Source organism: Symphalangus syndactylus, chromosome 2, assembly GCF_028878055.3.
Source record: "Symphalangus syndactylus isolate Jambi chromosome 2, NHGRI_mSymSyn1-v2.1_pri, whole genome shotgun sequence".
In the NCBI taxonomy this organism is placed as follows: Eukaryota; Metazoa; Chordata; class Mammalia; order Primates; family Hylobatidae; genus Symphalangus; species Symphalangus syndactylus.
This window is the reverse complement of record NC_072424.2, coordinates 107,495,219-107,510,855: the sequence shown is the minus strand read 5'-3', so window position 1 is coordinate 107,510,855 and position 15,637 is coordinate 107,495,219. Positions and strand designations below refer to the sequence as shown.

The 15,637-nt window shown below is 40.4% G+C and overlaps 1 pseudogene; it reads right to left on the bottom strand.

Moving 5' to 3' along the window:
- LOC129462316 (UDP-GalNAc:beta-1,3-N-acetylgalactosaminyltransferase 2-like) overlaps positions 1-15,352 on the bottom strand; it is a 49,389-nt pseudogene extending 34,037 nt beyond the window's left edge.
- Positions 15,353-15,637: the final 285 nt, after the last annotated feature.

The following is a 15,637-nucleotide window of genomic DNA, read 5'->3' as shown; positions in this document are numbered from 1 at the left end:
GTACAATGTTGACTTCTTTTCAAGGTGTAAAGATGGTTTCTAGTAGTGTTATGGGCTGTACACTTCCTTGTTTAAATATAAGACATAAGAGGGAATCTCAGAAATCCACTAAAGAAAAAGGAAGCAGCTTTCTGAAGCCTGCCACAAACTTTCCTGGCCTTTTCATCGGTTAAAATTGGGTTACATACCCATTCCTTAACCAATGAATGGCAAGAGTTTGGCATTGCTATTAGATCAATGAGAATCAGACCAGTGAACTTTTCCTTGAGCAAACAGACTGTTTGGGGATATGAACAGATGAAGACTCTTAATTTGGGATCTATTAGAAGAAAGGCCAACTCTCTCAAGACAATCAACAGTGTTCACTGTGTCAGCTGAAGAATGATGAGGTTTGTAAATTTAGAAAGGAGAGCTTTAGTTTTCATAAAGGGCTGCAGCCTGCAGGTGGCCATTCTGACAGGCTGGGAAGTGTAGCCTCCGGTCAGGAGCTGGAAACAAACACTTGAGGGAGGGGCAAAGGGAAAAGGAATTTATGCTGGGTGGAGTGAGTGGGTGGAGTGAGCAAATATATTCAGTATAAATATATTCAATAAACCATAGGAGGAGTCACGAATACTTATGAAAGGAGAAGCATGTGCATATCCAATTGAGCTTCATGCCTCTTCATGGGTCCCATCTACAAAAAATGGCAGCATTAGCATGATCTGAGGGTAGAGTTTCTGGCCCTCTGATGTCAAAAGGTGAAGCAGAGAACATCAAAACCCTCATCGTGCATCCTCTGTAGACTGGCCAGACCACTCTATAGATGGTTGTCTCTTATCAGGAAGACATGCTAGTCAGTTGTTTTGTGGAAACCACGAAGGGCAGCTCCAGGCATTTGGCTGATATCAGTGGTGGAGTCTTTTGAGAGGGCTGGCTTCTTTTTCACCCTTATGGATGAAAGCCTAATGGCAGTTAGTGAGGGAGGATATAACAAGGTGTCTGACCTCCCATCCCATCATGGCTGGAAACTCAGTTTTCAAGGTTTCTTTGGGGTCCCCTTGGCCGAGAGGGGGGTCCATTAAGTCAGCTGGATGGCTTAGAATTTTACTTTTATTTCTCAATTGTAATGGTAAATGAAATTTTAGGAGGAGACTTTGGGTTTTTTTTGGAAGAAGGATTAAAGAGTAAGAAATTAAAACAGGGTGACTAGTTAGACAGAAATGCAGAAGTCACAAGAAGTAATAACTATTGTTACAAGTAGCAACAATGAGATGAATGAATGAATGGAAAAGAAACCTTAACTTTTTTGGAAAAACAAGAAAGGCATAGAATTAGAAAAGTGTGATGTCAAGGAATTCAAAAGGCGAAAGAATTTTTTAGAGGAGTGGGACAGAATAGCAGAGTTTAAGCCCAGGATTTGGCATTGTAGGCGCCAAGAGAAAGCCCCTTTGCCCCTGAAGGTTCACTAAAAAAAAAAAAAAAATTCAACTCAAGGAAGGCAGATTAGTTGGAGAAGAGGCATCCAAAATTTATTAACATGTACACAGGAGAACCACAGCTTGATTACATACCGTCCAATGGGTTTCAAAGCTTATATACCACCCTGTCAAAACTGGTTATGGGAACAGGATGAAGAGGAATTCTGTTAAGAGGCAATAGGATTACTAGAGTGTATTAGTTCTGACACTGCTGTAAAGGTACTCCCTGAGACTGGGTAATTTATAAAGAAAAGAGGCTTAATTGACTCTCAGTTCCACATGGCTGGGGTGGCCTTAGGAAACTTACAATCATGGTGGAAGATGAAGGAGAAGCGAGGGCCTTCTTCACATGGTGGCAGGGGAGAGAAGTGCAAGCAGGAAAAATGCCAGACGCTTATAAAACCATCAGATCTTTTGAGAACTCACTATCACGAGAAAGCATGGGGGAAAGAAAACAGCCCCCATGATCCAATCACTTCCCTCCCTCGACACGTGGGGATTATAATTCAAGAGGGGATTTGGATGAGGACACAGAGCCAAACTGTATCAGAGGGAGAAGGAATGACTCTGGGAACAGAAATTAACTTGTAAATAGTTCACTTTGGAATCTGAATGATCTTGGGAGGCAGACATTATCTTGTGAAGGGTCTGTTCGGGTGTGTTTACATTTTTGGTCTTACCAGGGGTGGAGAATAAAAAAAAAAAAAAACACTATCCTCATTGATGGATCTGGATGTTAAACAGATAAAGGAACTTCAGATCCATCCTGTGCTTTGGGAGAGATGGTTAGAGGTGGGGTGGGAAAGGTCAGACCTTGAGGCTCTTCGGTTCAGCATGTTGAAGTGCTATATTTTGAGGTATTGGTTTCTGAGTCCCAGTGGCATCAAGTCAACTTGGAATTGGCCCCTGCCTTCAACTTTAGCCATATTTTCTTGGAAAAGGTGCTCTTGTGGAGCGAGGCTATAATTTAGACTGGTTAAGGACTGTTGAACTTTGGTACCAAACAGGATGGAATTCACACCGTGTTCCACCTATTAGCTATCTTACCTTGGGCTCTCAAAGCCTTGGTTTCATCGGCAGCTAAAGATGATATTCTCTGTCCTTATCTATTACCAATTATTGTTTGTGTGCCTGTATGGTTTGGATGTTAGCAAACACATTATTATATACTATAAATTCAAAATGTAAGATTGTGATAAATGCTGCTAAAAATGCTTCATGTGGTAATTAAATGTGATGGTTGTAAAGATTTTAGTGGTGCTTGGCAGAGAATAAGGTGCAAATAACTGATAATTATGATTTTTGTCATCAAAACTGAGAAATTCTTGGCTTTGGTGATTAGAACACCTTGGGCAACCCTTGAGAACCAGGTTCATTGCAATATAATAAATAGCAAGAAAGAAATGGTAGATGGTAAATGAGATAGATAGAATAAGGAATCTCTGCTATGAATTTGAATGAGTCCATGGGGCCCATAGGAGGAACAGTTGTGTCGCCCCACTTCTGTTACTATTTTTGTTCGGGACAGAGAAATAGGGATTGAAACCTATAAAACAGCCCCACCCTAGTTATCTGTTCTTAGCAGGTCTGCATCTTCCTTTCCAGTTATAAAATCTTTGATTTGGTTATACTGAAAAGTTCTTTCTCCTCCTGCAATCACTTCCTTTATGAAATGTCCCTAGACTAACTCTGTCCATTTTCTAAGTGGTAATTACAATAGAAGGACTTCCTCCTGTGTCTCCATGTAATCTTGATAACATGTGAAACCAGTAACTGCACAGATGTATACAATTATACAATTATAGTTGTAATTGTATGTGTACAATTATACATAGAGATCCAAAAAACCAGTATCGTCTCTACCCTTAAGAAATTCAAAGCTGCTGGTATGGTTGGGTATGATTCAACTGAAGACAATGAAGAAAGTATCACTGAAAAGGCACAGGGAAGGGGAGCCAGAGTGGGCTTGCTCTGGAGTCAGGAGGTACTCAGGTAGCACTTGAGTCCTAAAAGGACAGAAAGAAGGCTAGGTGTAAGTGGTTCACACCTGTAATCCCAGTGCTTTGGGAGGTCAAGGAGAGAGGATCACTTGAGCCCAAGAATTTGAGACCAGCCTGGGCAATATGGTGAGACTCCTTCTTTACAAAAAAAAAAAAAAAAAAAATCAGCCCAGAATAGTGGTGTGTGCCTGTAGTCCCAGCCACTTGGGAGGCTGAGGTAGGAAGGTTGCTTGAGCCCGGGAGGTTGACACTGCACTAGCTAGCATTTGTCTCAGCTGTGTTTTTGCCACTGCACTCCAGCCTGGGCAACAGATCAAGGCCCTATCTCAAAAAAACAAACAAAAGAGCCAGAGGATGGGGCAGAGAAAAAGGGGAGAAGAGGACTTTCCTGCCCCAAGGAACTGGATTCACGGGCCAGGCCAGACAGACACCTGGTAGGGATTCAATACCTGACTTCATCTCACCCGTGTCCTGTGTGGGCTCTCACAGGCCCAGCTTTCAGGCTCCCTTTCAGCTGTGAAAGCCTCTCAGATTCACCCTCCATATACTTGGCAGAGATGACTGGGTAAAAGTTTTTCAAAATGAAATAATTTTGTTATCTGCAAACCATGGAGAGAGTTAATGTTACTGGTTTCAGTAGTAGCTGAGACAGCATGCTCTGAATTAGGCTCAACTTAGAGAGTGGCATCTTAGGGGGCTGAATAAAGAGAAGAAAAGGAGGCATAATACAAATAATAAAATGTAAATAGTACCTAAAGGCCATTTGCTTACGTATTGCACACCTAATGTATAGTGTATTTCTAACTTCAAATAATTGACCAGCCCAAAATAGCTGAGAAGGTCAAGAGTTAGTATAGGGGTCCATAACAAATTCAAGAACTTCAGCTTTCCTGTAAGCACCACTAACAGATGATCTAACCCATCCGTTCACCAACTCATCATCACAGGAACATTTATGGGGTACTAGCCATCCACCAAGCCCCCAAGAAAAGATTTGTGTTTACAGTCATGAATCAGCCAGGCATTCTTTGCTTGCATTTTGCTTACCATCTGGAAGACTTAAATTTCAAGATGTATGTTATAATATAGGTTAACATTTAAATTTCAAAACTAGCACAATTACTTTATAAAATATTTAAGAAAGTTGTTGTCTAGTAGGAGGCAGATTATGATTGTACAGAGATAATTAATTTGTGGCACATTGCCTAGATCTTCAAATAGAAGGCAATTCTGTACTTAATCCTCGAGGAACAGTGATTTGTTAGGATTAAACCCTTTTGCAGTTTACACCACAAGCTGGATCCCGGAGTCAACTTAATTGGGCAGGGAGAAAGCTAAAGACTAAAAGCTACTGGTAGGTTTCAAACATCTCTGTCATCCTATCAATACAAAATTTCTTAAGTGCAGAGCAGTGTATCCTTACTCTGTTTTTTAAATTTTATTTTTGCGATGGGGAAGGGGGGCGGGGATACGGAAGAGATCATTTGCAAATTTAAGTTATTACCTTCACCGAATCGCACCCTCGTGCCCACTCCTTCATTCTCCCTTTCTCAAATCAACAGAAGTCAACAGTTAAGGGGCTCTGATAACAGCAGCTGGGAAGAAGCCGAGCATGCTCAGTAGCTGGGGCCGGTTTCTGAGCACATAGCAAGCTTTGGTTTGCACCAACACCGGCTAGCACTTGTCTCGAGATGCTGCCGGGCTCGTGCACAGCTGATGCCTGTTCCTGGAAAGCTGATCTCTACCCAATAACATGCGGCTTTCGCACGGTCAGCTGCAGCGGCGCAGCAGCCGGGGCCCGAGGAGTCCGCGGGCTGCAGCCGCTCTGCCGGCTCAGCGCTCGCACGGGTATCCCCCTCCTCCTGCCCACGCTTCAGCCCGGTTCTTCCAGCAGCTGTTGGATGAATGAGCCGAAATGACAGGATTGTGGTTAGCCGTGAAGAGCGCGTAGATGCCACAAAGTAGTGTGTCACGGAAGAAAGTGCTTAGGGAAGATTCTTGTAGGAGCTCTGATTATCGCTTTTCATCACTTCTTGGGACCCTGGCGTTCCCTGCTCTCCACCTGCGGAAGATGGTTATAGTAGTGACAGAGCTGGCACAATGCCTTAACCTCCGGTAAGGAGAGCAGCTTTGCATGCTTTTCTCTTTGCAATGCATATCAGCTTTGAAATGTACAGCTGGGAAAGGTCTTTAAACTAGCCTTGCCCTCACTCTACTAGTTTGTTCTTAAGGAAGACCGGGGAAGAGGACTTTTTGTGTGATTTTTAGAAAATCTTTTCAGGTTGGGGTTAAAGACAAGAATTAGTGTTCTTACTAACCTTCGGTCTTGACTCTAAAGTTTACTTGGTAGAATTTTGCCTTGAGCCTAACATTTAGGTCTCCATTTGCAAGATGAGGTTAGGGGTACTTTCTTTTCTCTTTTTAAAAATAATTCCTGAGATATTCTTGGAAAAGCTACTTTATGCTTGTAGGTGAACTGATATCATAATTAATAGCCTTTTCGAGATGATTATGATTTCAGTTACAGCCAAGAGAGAAAAATTAATCTTGACATTCACATCAACCTTGGTCAGCGTTGAACTTAGACTGACTAGAGGAAATAGTCACACTATGATTATCTGGTTATTTGTTAAGAAAAAGCAACACAACCCCAAACGTGTTCAGGATTTACTCTTGAAATTGGAGACACAAATTTAAACAAAAATTTAAAATTAGTACTCGTCATTTTTGGGTGCTGAGAAGGATGGCTTCTCCAATCAGGCATCGGTTTAAAAGTAAAGAAACATTTTCAAAATGTAGTTTTGTGTTGGCAAAATAACATTTTTGATAGAAATTGTGGAAAGTCAACTTCTTCATATGGCTCCTCATATAAAAGAAAAAAAGCGAAAGAGGGGTCTGTAGGAACTGAAGCCAAGAGCAGCTGCATAAACATATCTAACTCTGTACCACCAAAGAAAACCTGTCCAAAATGTCATGTAATCATAGCTACAATTTCCATTGCTATTAATTTGGCCAGCAGTTTTAAGAGAAAGCACTTTTCCAAGTAAATCCCAAGGTAATAATAGTAGGTCTACAAGTATTGTCTAATATTTAGCAATTGTAATCAAATGGGGCAGAAAAAATGTCTTCTTCCTAGTTTGGTATTAGACTTGTTTCATGCTCAAATATACACTTATTAAAAACAACTCATTTAAAATAATATTCTTTCTCGGAGGCATCAAAGGATTTTTCCTTATCAAAACCAAAATAAAAAGAATAAAAATCTTTCAGTAATGCAGAGGAAGAAAAAAGACAAGGAAATACTTGTTGAGTGGTGAATACTTCACTGAAAAAGTTGGAATTTCTGGATAGATAATTGCTTTTAAAGCCTTCTTTTAAACATAATTTAGTATTTGTGACACATACCCTGGCAGGCCCATTTAACCATGAATGAGTGACAGTATCTTTATAGACAAACTGTAAAATATGTTCAAAATTTGCCTTATAACTGGTAATCCAAGTCTTCACTGATGTACTTGCTGTTTTCCGTAGCTTGCCGTGGCAGATCTGCACAGGTCTATGAAGGCGTGCCTGATATATGAAATTCAGGCAGGTACATAAGGCAAGGGAGGTGCGTCTCAGCCCTGAAAAGAGTTAAAGATGATTGGAACCAGTCAGGAAATTCTAACAAAGCTAGAAGGGGACAAACCTGAGGATACATCCGCTAGTAAGAAAGGGTGAGGGGTCAAGCTTGTATAGGGCTAGAAATTCCTATTTCTAGTTTGTTCTGTAGGGACTAGAACCCACATACAGTCAACAAACTGTTCTACAAAAGGGATGAAGTTCTTTGAAGTCTGATTACTTACCCAAAAGCTTGGAGAAACCCATTTCTTCCTTTTTTGGGTGTCAACACCCCAGCATGATTAGTAGCACTCCACTTCCTGAGCCCTCAGTGGACTCACGAGAAGACAAAAGCTGTCTGAGCTCTCTGGTGTTAATAGTTTGACCTCTGATCTTTGCCTGTTCATGCTGCTAGCCGCTCAGGTCCCACCCAGGTGTCCCTTAGTGAAATTAACGTAAGAAGTGCCCTTCTCAGAAGCTCCCAAAGACCCAGGATTTTACTGAGGAAAACCTGTCTTCCATTCCCTTGTCTGTCCTGGTCTCATGGTCTGGGATGGTAAGTCCCTAACTAGCAATGATCATTCCTATTCTAGTTAGACATAAAATGTGTTCTAATGCTGAGTACCACACTCAGCAGTGACCCAGAGTAGTGCCTTAATGATCAGTCATAAGAAGAAAACAGGAAAAAGTGATTTCTGCATTTGAATATGAGAAAGAGAGACTGTTCTGTTCCTTTCTCTCCTCCTTTCCTCTGTCACCCAACTATGACACAATGAGGAGTAAAACTATTCCAGGGCAAGTCATTTTATTTCCCATTTTAAGGGGTAAGAATTGTGGTGGGGCCATCCCATCCTCTGTCCCTAATCTGTCCCAGACCCCACTATCTACCCTCCATATCTCTTCCATATCTGTTAGAAAATAACTGAGATTTTATAAGCTCCCTTAGAGGGAGATAGTCTGTGATGCACATGGTTGGAATATAATGAATTCCCTTTTAACAGTCAAATAGTCCTAGAACTTCTGTTCTAATGTGTTTTCCCTGCCTTTTGCTTCATTAAGAGCTTTTGTGTGCCTGTTTATTTCTCTACTACATATTTTAGAGATGGACTCAACTAGTGCTTAGGATCTGAACATAGTTCAGCTATATAGCTTGTTTATTCTCAAAACTGGGACCAGAATATATCCCAAGAACATTCAGTAGATGGCTACATGATCAGAAATGTTTTTATCTTAATATAAAAGTTATATATTATTTTTCCTATAAATTATACCTACTATAACAAAATAACATAAATATAGATATTAAGTGTATTGATGAACTATATGGTTCATCACTATAGGGTGTGATGGCTCATGCCTGTAGTCTCAGCTACTTGGGAGACCAAGCTAGGAGGATGGCTTGAGGCCAGGAGTTTGAGACCATCCTGGACAACATAGTGAGATCCTGTCTACAAAAAATTTAAAAAATTAGCCCAGTGTGGTGGCACATGCCTGTAGTCCTAGCTACTTAGGAGGCTGAGGCGGGAGGATCCCTGGAGCCCAGGACTTCCAAGCCACAGTGAGCTATGATCTTGCCACTGCACTCCAGCCTCGATGACAGAGCAGGACCCTGTCTCTAAGTAATCATCATTATCATCATCATCACCATCAAATAGAGAACTTTCTCAGTTATTCCCTCCATCAAATTTATAAGTCTAAAAATAGCTATTCAGCTATATTTGTATAGCATGATACGTTTCAGTCCTAGTGCTAATCGCTGATTGGTTTTGATGTAATAAAGGAATTTTCCATTACTTACATGATTCCTAGCTTTGGTTTTAGCAATTTAATGAAAGGATAATTGTACCTAGAGAGAACTGGAAATCCTCAAACATTAACTATGTGTAGTCTAGGCAAGATGCCAGAAAAATGAAATTAGTTCTAGGATTGATATATTCATGCCCCAAATTCCAGGGATTCTGTGTCATCTTCAAGGGTATAGTTAGCTTTTAGCCCAGCCAGTGATTTTCAGATCGTCACTGCTAGGAATACAATTTGAGAACACAGACACATACTGAGGTTTGAGGCAAAGCCTGGTATTGTTTCTCTGTGATATTGTTTCTGCCAAGTAGCTCAGCAATGGAGGTTAAATGAGGGCCATGGCAGACATCTTATCAAATGTGAAAGTCCAGTTGGAATCTGAATATTTGCATTTCTTGGTGCTATGGAGAGCAGACAAAGAAATAGTATAGAGTGTGACTTCTGGTAGGGCACTGAGGGAAGCCTCCTCTGAGGAAATGATGTATGATTTGAACCTGGAATGGAGCTGAAGTCTGGGGACATGTTTCTGGTTGCTTGGTTTGCTCTACCAATGGATATTTAGTAGTGTGGTCGGACCGGAGGGTGTGTGTGTGGTGGGGTAATGGCAGGAATGGAGTATGGGGGTGGGAGTGAGGTGGGGACTAGGGTGTGAGGGAGATGGGGAGGAAGGAGAGAAGTTTAAAAAGATAGGCAAGGGCTATAGAGACTGAATTTTTTTTTTTTTTTTTTTGAGACAGAGTCTCACTGTCGCCCAGGCTGGAGTGCAGTGGCGCGATCTCGTCTCACTGCAGGCTCTGCCCCCCCGGGGTTCACGCCATTCTCCTGCCTCAGCCTCCCGAGTAGCTGGGACTACAGGCACCCACCACCTCGCCCGGCTAATTTTTTTGTATTTTTAGTAGAGACGGGGTTTCACTGTTAGCCAGGATGGTCTCGATCTCCTGACCTCGTGATCCACCCGCCTCGGCCTCCCAAAGTGCTGGGATTACAGGCGTGAGCCACCGCGCCCGGCCTGAGACTGAATTTTTAAAGTGCAGTGGAACCCACTGGAGAATGCATTTTAAAGGAGCACTATGTCTGCTATGTGGAGAATGTCAAGAGGGAAAGCTGGGAGATCAGGAAAGAGGTCATTGCTGTAGACAGGAGACACTGGTAACTTGCACTAAGGAGGTAGTAGTGGAGGTGGAAGCCAGCACATAGACCTCCTTCTCTAAGTTATGTTTTATTTTTAATTACAAACATAATGTACTTTCATTGTAGAAAACCTAAAAAACACACAGACATGTCCCCAAAGAAATTAAATCATAATCCCTCCACCCAAACTTAATCGCTGTAATATTTTTGGTATCCTACAGAAAACGTAGAAAATACAGGGATCTGTCTTCAAAAGGAATGAAGTATTTTATAGTCTTAGCACCCAAACTTACAGGTAATATTTTTGGTATCTGTCCTTGAACCCTTTTTGACACCAGTGTTGTCATTTTCAGAGAAACTGGTTTATTCTGATTTAACATCTCTTCTGGCTTAAATAAATGGAAAATGTCTGCTCTAAGACTGGATGAGAAAGTGAGCGTAAGTGCCACAGAGTTACTTCATTTATTTATTAAATATTTTACTGCACACCAGATGCTGGGGCTCTGTGATATGTGGTGTCTGTTTTTCTCAATTAACCAACCCCTTTCACAACCTAAATTGTTAGCCCTACATTCCTTGCAGTTAGGAAGCCTGAATTTTCCCCTTTGACCTTCTGTATAAGTTGTACTTGTTCACTATCCTGCTTTAGCAGAGACGTGGGTATTAGTACTCTCATGACATTGGCGTCTTTTCACTAGAGGTAGACTAGGAAGAGGCTGAACTTGGGAGGACCACTCTGACTTGGAGTAGACCAAAAGAGGTCTAAAGGCTGAGAGGACCAAATTTTTTTTTGTTGTTTGGCTCATAAGTCTTCATCTTTCCAGACGTACTTATCAGTAAAGGAGGAAGTGGGCTTCCTCCAGACCCCCAGACAGGGACTACTTGAAACATAGAAGGGAGAAATCTTGCAGTAGTCTCCTTATAACTGTCTAAGAATGTATTCATTTGACCTCTTACTCTGGTTTCAAATACGTTCCATTTAATAGGTGTGTAATGACTTGATTATTAAAAATACTAGTCTGGTTTGCATTCTATTTCCAAGCTTTTAGAGTGATTTCCCTACAAGTTACTTTATGAAATAAACATTTGAGACCACCTCTTTATCTGTCCCCAGACATCTGAAATTCAGCATACTGATAACAGAATAGGGTTTATATTTGTAATCCAAGCTTGCTCCTCCTGCTGTATTTCCTGTCTCAGTTAAGTCTGACCTTTTCTAAAGTCTCCCGAATGATCAAGGAGAATCTTTTTTAGCTCTTTCTCTTCCATCCAGTACGAAAGTATGTCTATGCAAGTTCAGAAAAGCCTTGTAAAACTTTTCCTCTCATCCATTCTACCAGTCGCTACTTCGGTTCAATCAACTTCTATCTTTCACTGGGTCTGTTAAGCATTGCAGAAGGCTATGAAGGGAAGGTTCTCATGCTTGTATGCCTGATTTTAAAAAAAGTTACAAAAGACCAAAGAAATCACAAGTTTGCACAAAGGCCATTGAAACCTTCTACAAAAAAATACTTCTGCAAGGACATCTGCCCACCAACTGCCGGTTCAAACTTAGACTGGCATCACCCTTGTTATTGATCTTTGTAGCCAAGGATAATTATGTCAAAGCAATTATGTAATCCTCCTCATTCTTTTAAAACTTTGTCTTCCTTTACCTCCCTGAATATAAACATGATTTACCATGGCAGTGTATTCCTGTTGCAATGCTCTCTTCTAAAATATCTTTCTTTTTTTAGAGAGCCTCTCTCTGTTTGTTATTTAAGTTGACCTATGTTTAGTCAATTAATATTGTAGGAAGTTACAATGCTCTATTTGGTCCTTTATGCTACAGCCAGAATGATCTATTGGGTGTTTTTTCCTACAGGTTCTGATTATGACAGTTTCAGCTTTTATAATACTGCATATCCACATAAACTTCAAACTTCTTAGACAAGGTACATCCCAATTTGCCTATGTTCCAATTTGCCTATTTTCCAATTTGCCTATGTCTCCCCTTTCTCACCATTGTCCCTGTGGTCCAGCTATGTTGATCTCCTGTTTGTTCTTTAACGTATTAATCCTGACCTTTGTGGCTCTGCACTCGGTGTCTCCCCATGGAATACTTTTCTCCCTTTTTTCCAAGAGGCATCATCCTCTTCATTCCTGAAGATCCAGGCCTAATGTGACCTGTTTCATGGCTGCTTCAGACCTTGTCAATCAACCCTACACTCTCAGAACAATTTGATCAATATTAAAGCATTGTTTCTTTTTATTCATCTCCAATCTGTATTTTTCTTCTATTAAACTTGGGTCTGTGAGGGTAGGGCTTTGGTGTTTGGTTCCAAACATTACTGTGCACTTAATGTTTACCATGTGGATAAGTGAGTAAATGAACCACTTTCTCCTTCTCTCCTTTCCCTTAGTCTGTCCTTCATCTGGAAGGAAGTCTGTCCTTCCAGATTGGATAAGTTTTGTGCTCATAGAAGAGTGTGCCTTCATAGGTGAGGAGTGGTATGTTGTGTTTTGTTTTGCTTTCCCGACGAGTCTGTCATCATTTCTTAAACTCAGGAGTTTCTAAGAACTACAGCCCTTGGGCCAAATCTGGCCTGACATCTGTTTTTGTAAATAAAGTTTTATTGGAACATAGCCACACCCATTCATATATGTATTGTATATGACACTTGTTTGTGGCAGAGACCATGTGGCCTGCAAAGCTGAAGCCATTTCCTGTCTAACCCTAACAGAAAAAGTTTGCTGACCTCTGCTCTAACCCAGGGAAAGAGCTGCAGGCTAAGATCCTAAAAGTGATTGCCTGTAGAAACATTTCCAAAGTAGTGGCTGTTAGGCCCTTATATGGAGTAGTAAATGTCTAAGGTTGATGTTGATTTGTATGATGAATATAGAAACTATCCAAGAAAATCTGGGGAAAGGTCTGGTAGTTTTGTTTTAGTAATTACAAGACAGACGATTTTGACCTAACTCATCTCTAAACAGCGATTCTCAAAGTTGAATCAGAATCCCATGGAGGGCTTGTTAAACTCCTCCTTCTCCGCAGTGAGTTTCTAATTTAGTATGTGTGTGTGGAGCTGCAAAAGTTGCATTTGGAACATGTTCCCAGACGTGTCTGGTCTAGGGACCACACTTTGAGAACCATTTGTCTGGAACAGTGGTTCTGAGCCTTAGCTGTGTTTCAGAATCACCCAGAGAGTTTTAAAATTATTTTAAGACCATGCTTGGCCCTCACCCGAGGCTCACCACTTTGGAAGTCCCAGGGCTTGAATGTATTTTTAAAAGAATGATTCTGAAGAATACTTCCCTGTCATGGTTTATAGAACTGTCATATAGGCTTTGCTGGTTAAGGTATGTATGAGATGTTTTGGTAAGTTTGAAACAACAACTCGACGTAGATTTTGTTATATTATCAGTATTCAGAAAATCTATAAACTGGAATTTTGTTATCGAATGGATATTACATTTGTCAGTGGACTGCAATAAAACTATAGTCCAAAAAGTATAGTGTTCAATTCAGCAAAATTATTTTTCTTTAGTAAATTTGACAAGTACTGCATTCGTTTGTAAATTTGTTTTCAGTGTGTAAAATTGTGATTCTATACCTGATACTCCCCTGATACTTCCCTTTTCTACTTTTCCTTGAAAGTCAGTGAGATTTTCTTTTGACTGCACAGTCACATGTGAAGGGCTCACATTTTGCTACTCTTACATGGTGTCAGAGCAAGAAACTTAAATGTACAAGTGCTGTCTAGAAATGGCTGCGGCGCTAGGGAGGTCATCTTTCCTGGCTCTTCCTATTCTGTGTGCAAGGAGAAAACATCCCTTAACATCTGAGTACGGTACCTTTTTAAACATTATAAAGCCTTTATTACTCTGTGTGTGCTTTTGTTTAGAGAACTTGTTTCCCCTCTACCACAGTTTCGACATACTGTATGCTGGCTGTGCTCATTTTAATTTTGTTGATTGCTATTTATAATCTTCTGAAGCCAAGTATTATGTCTGAATACGAATAAGGCAAAACAACAGTGAAACAGTAAATGTAGAAGAACCAAGCCTTTGGCACTTTGGCAGCTAATATAATAACCTCAACAGTCATGATCCATACAAAAAACTGTTAAGCACTGTGTTTATGAAGAGCAAGCATTTCTGTCATGCTTTTGGCCTGCATCCTTTATTTTTTTTTTAATTCTTTAATCTTAAAAGGATAGGAATAAATACCAAGACTTGGGTGTGTAGATCCCCAAATCCATACAACAAAATAGCCATCAACTTCTTAAACTACATAATTCTGTATTATAGAATCATGATGATTACTAATGTGAAATGTTGGCATATGAATTTGACAAATGGCTTAACAAGAATAATGTTCTGTAGTATGAAAGAGCTCATTTATTAAGTGTCTTTGGATTAATTCGAGTTTCAACCTGGCTGTCTTCAGTGAAATTTTTCATACTTTTTTTTGCATATTATTAAGATTAGAAAGGATATTAGAAGCTATTGTGAGTTAAGTAGAAATGAAGACCTGTTGTTCTTTCCTTTTCATGGATATCACCTGCATATCCCCTGGTCAGCTCAACAAAGAGGGAATTTTATTTCTAAGGATTTGTTTTTACAGCTTCTAGAAAGCTATAGTACCTGGGAAAACCGCAAAGTAATGGAGAATGCTAATTTATTATTCTGTTGTTGTTATTTTAAGCATACTCATTAGAAGTACAAACTCTAGTTCAACTAGGAGAATTGATTGAGATGGAGACTGTTTCTTAATGATCATTAATTTTTTTTTGATTGGCTCATCACTTTTTGCCTGTTAGTGGAATTTCATTTCTCGGGTGGGAATGTTCTAGATTCCTTCTTCCTACACAGGCTGGGCCAGCATTATGGATATAGTTCTAAGAGATCTCCTTGTTCTGAGAGCAAAATGAAGTACTTCTTGTCTTTTCTACTGCTCCTAGGAATGTAGTTTAGATAAGTGGATTCTCAAAATGAACATGATTTGCCCAAGGTCAGATGGGCCCCATGCTTCGTTTAATGCTCTGCTGTTGCTGTCCTGAAATTCTTAATATTTCTTGAGCCCTATTTTACAGGGGAAAAGGCATCTTAATTTCACTGGGCACAGTTGCTCACACCTGTAATCCCAGCACTTTGGGAGGCCGGGGTGTGAGGATCACCTGAGGTCAGGAGTTCGAGACCAGCCTGGCCAACATGGTGAAACCCCATCTCTACTGAAAATACAAAAATTAGTTGGATGTGGTGGGACATGCCTGTAATCCCAGCTACTTGGGAGATTGAGGTGGGAGAATCACTTGAACCCAGGAGGCAGAGGTTGCAGTGAACTGAGATCATGCCACAGCACTCCAGCCTGGGCAACAGAGTGAGACTCTGTCTCTTTAAAAAAAAAAAAAAAAAAAAAAAAGTTATTGGACAAGGCGGTTCGGTTCACATTTTTATTTTTCACTGTACCCTATAAATTATGTAGTCAGTCCTGCCCAAAGGAACTGTATTTTATTATTTATTTCACTATAGACTTTTAGCATAATGTCTAATGCACAAATGAATGAATGAATGAATGGGTCCTTCCTTATTCTGAGAGCAAGATGAAGCTTTCTGCATTGCTCATAGGTGTGCAGTTTAGGTCAATGAGCTCCTAACATGAAT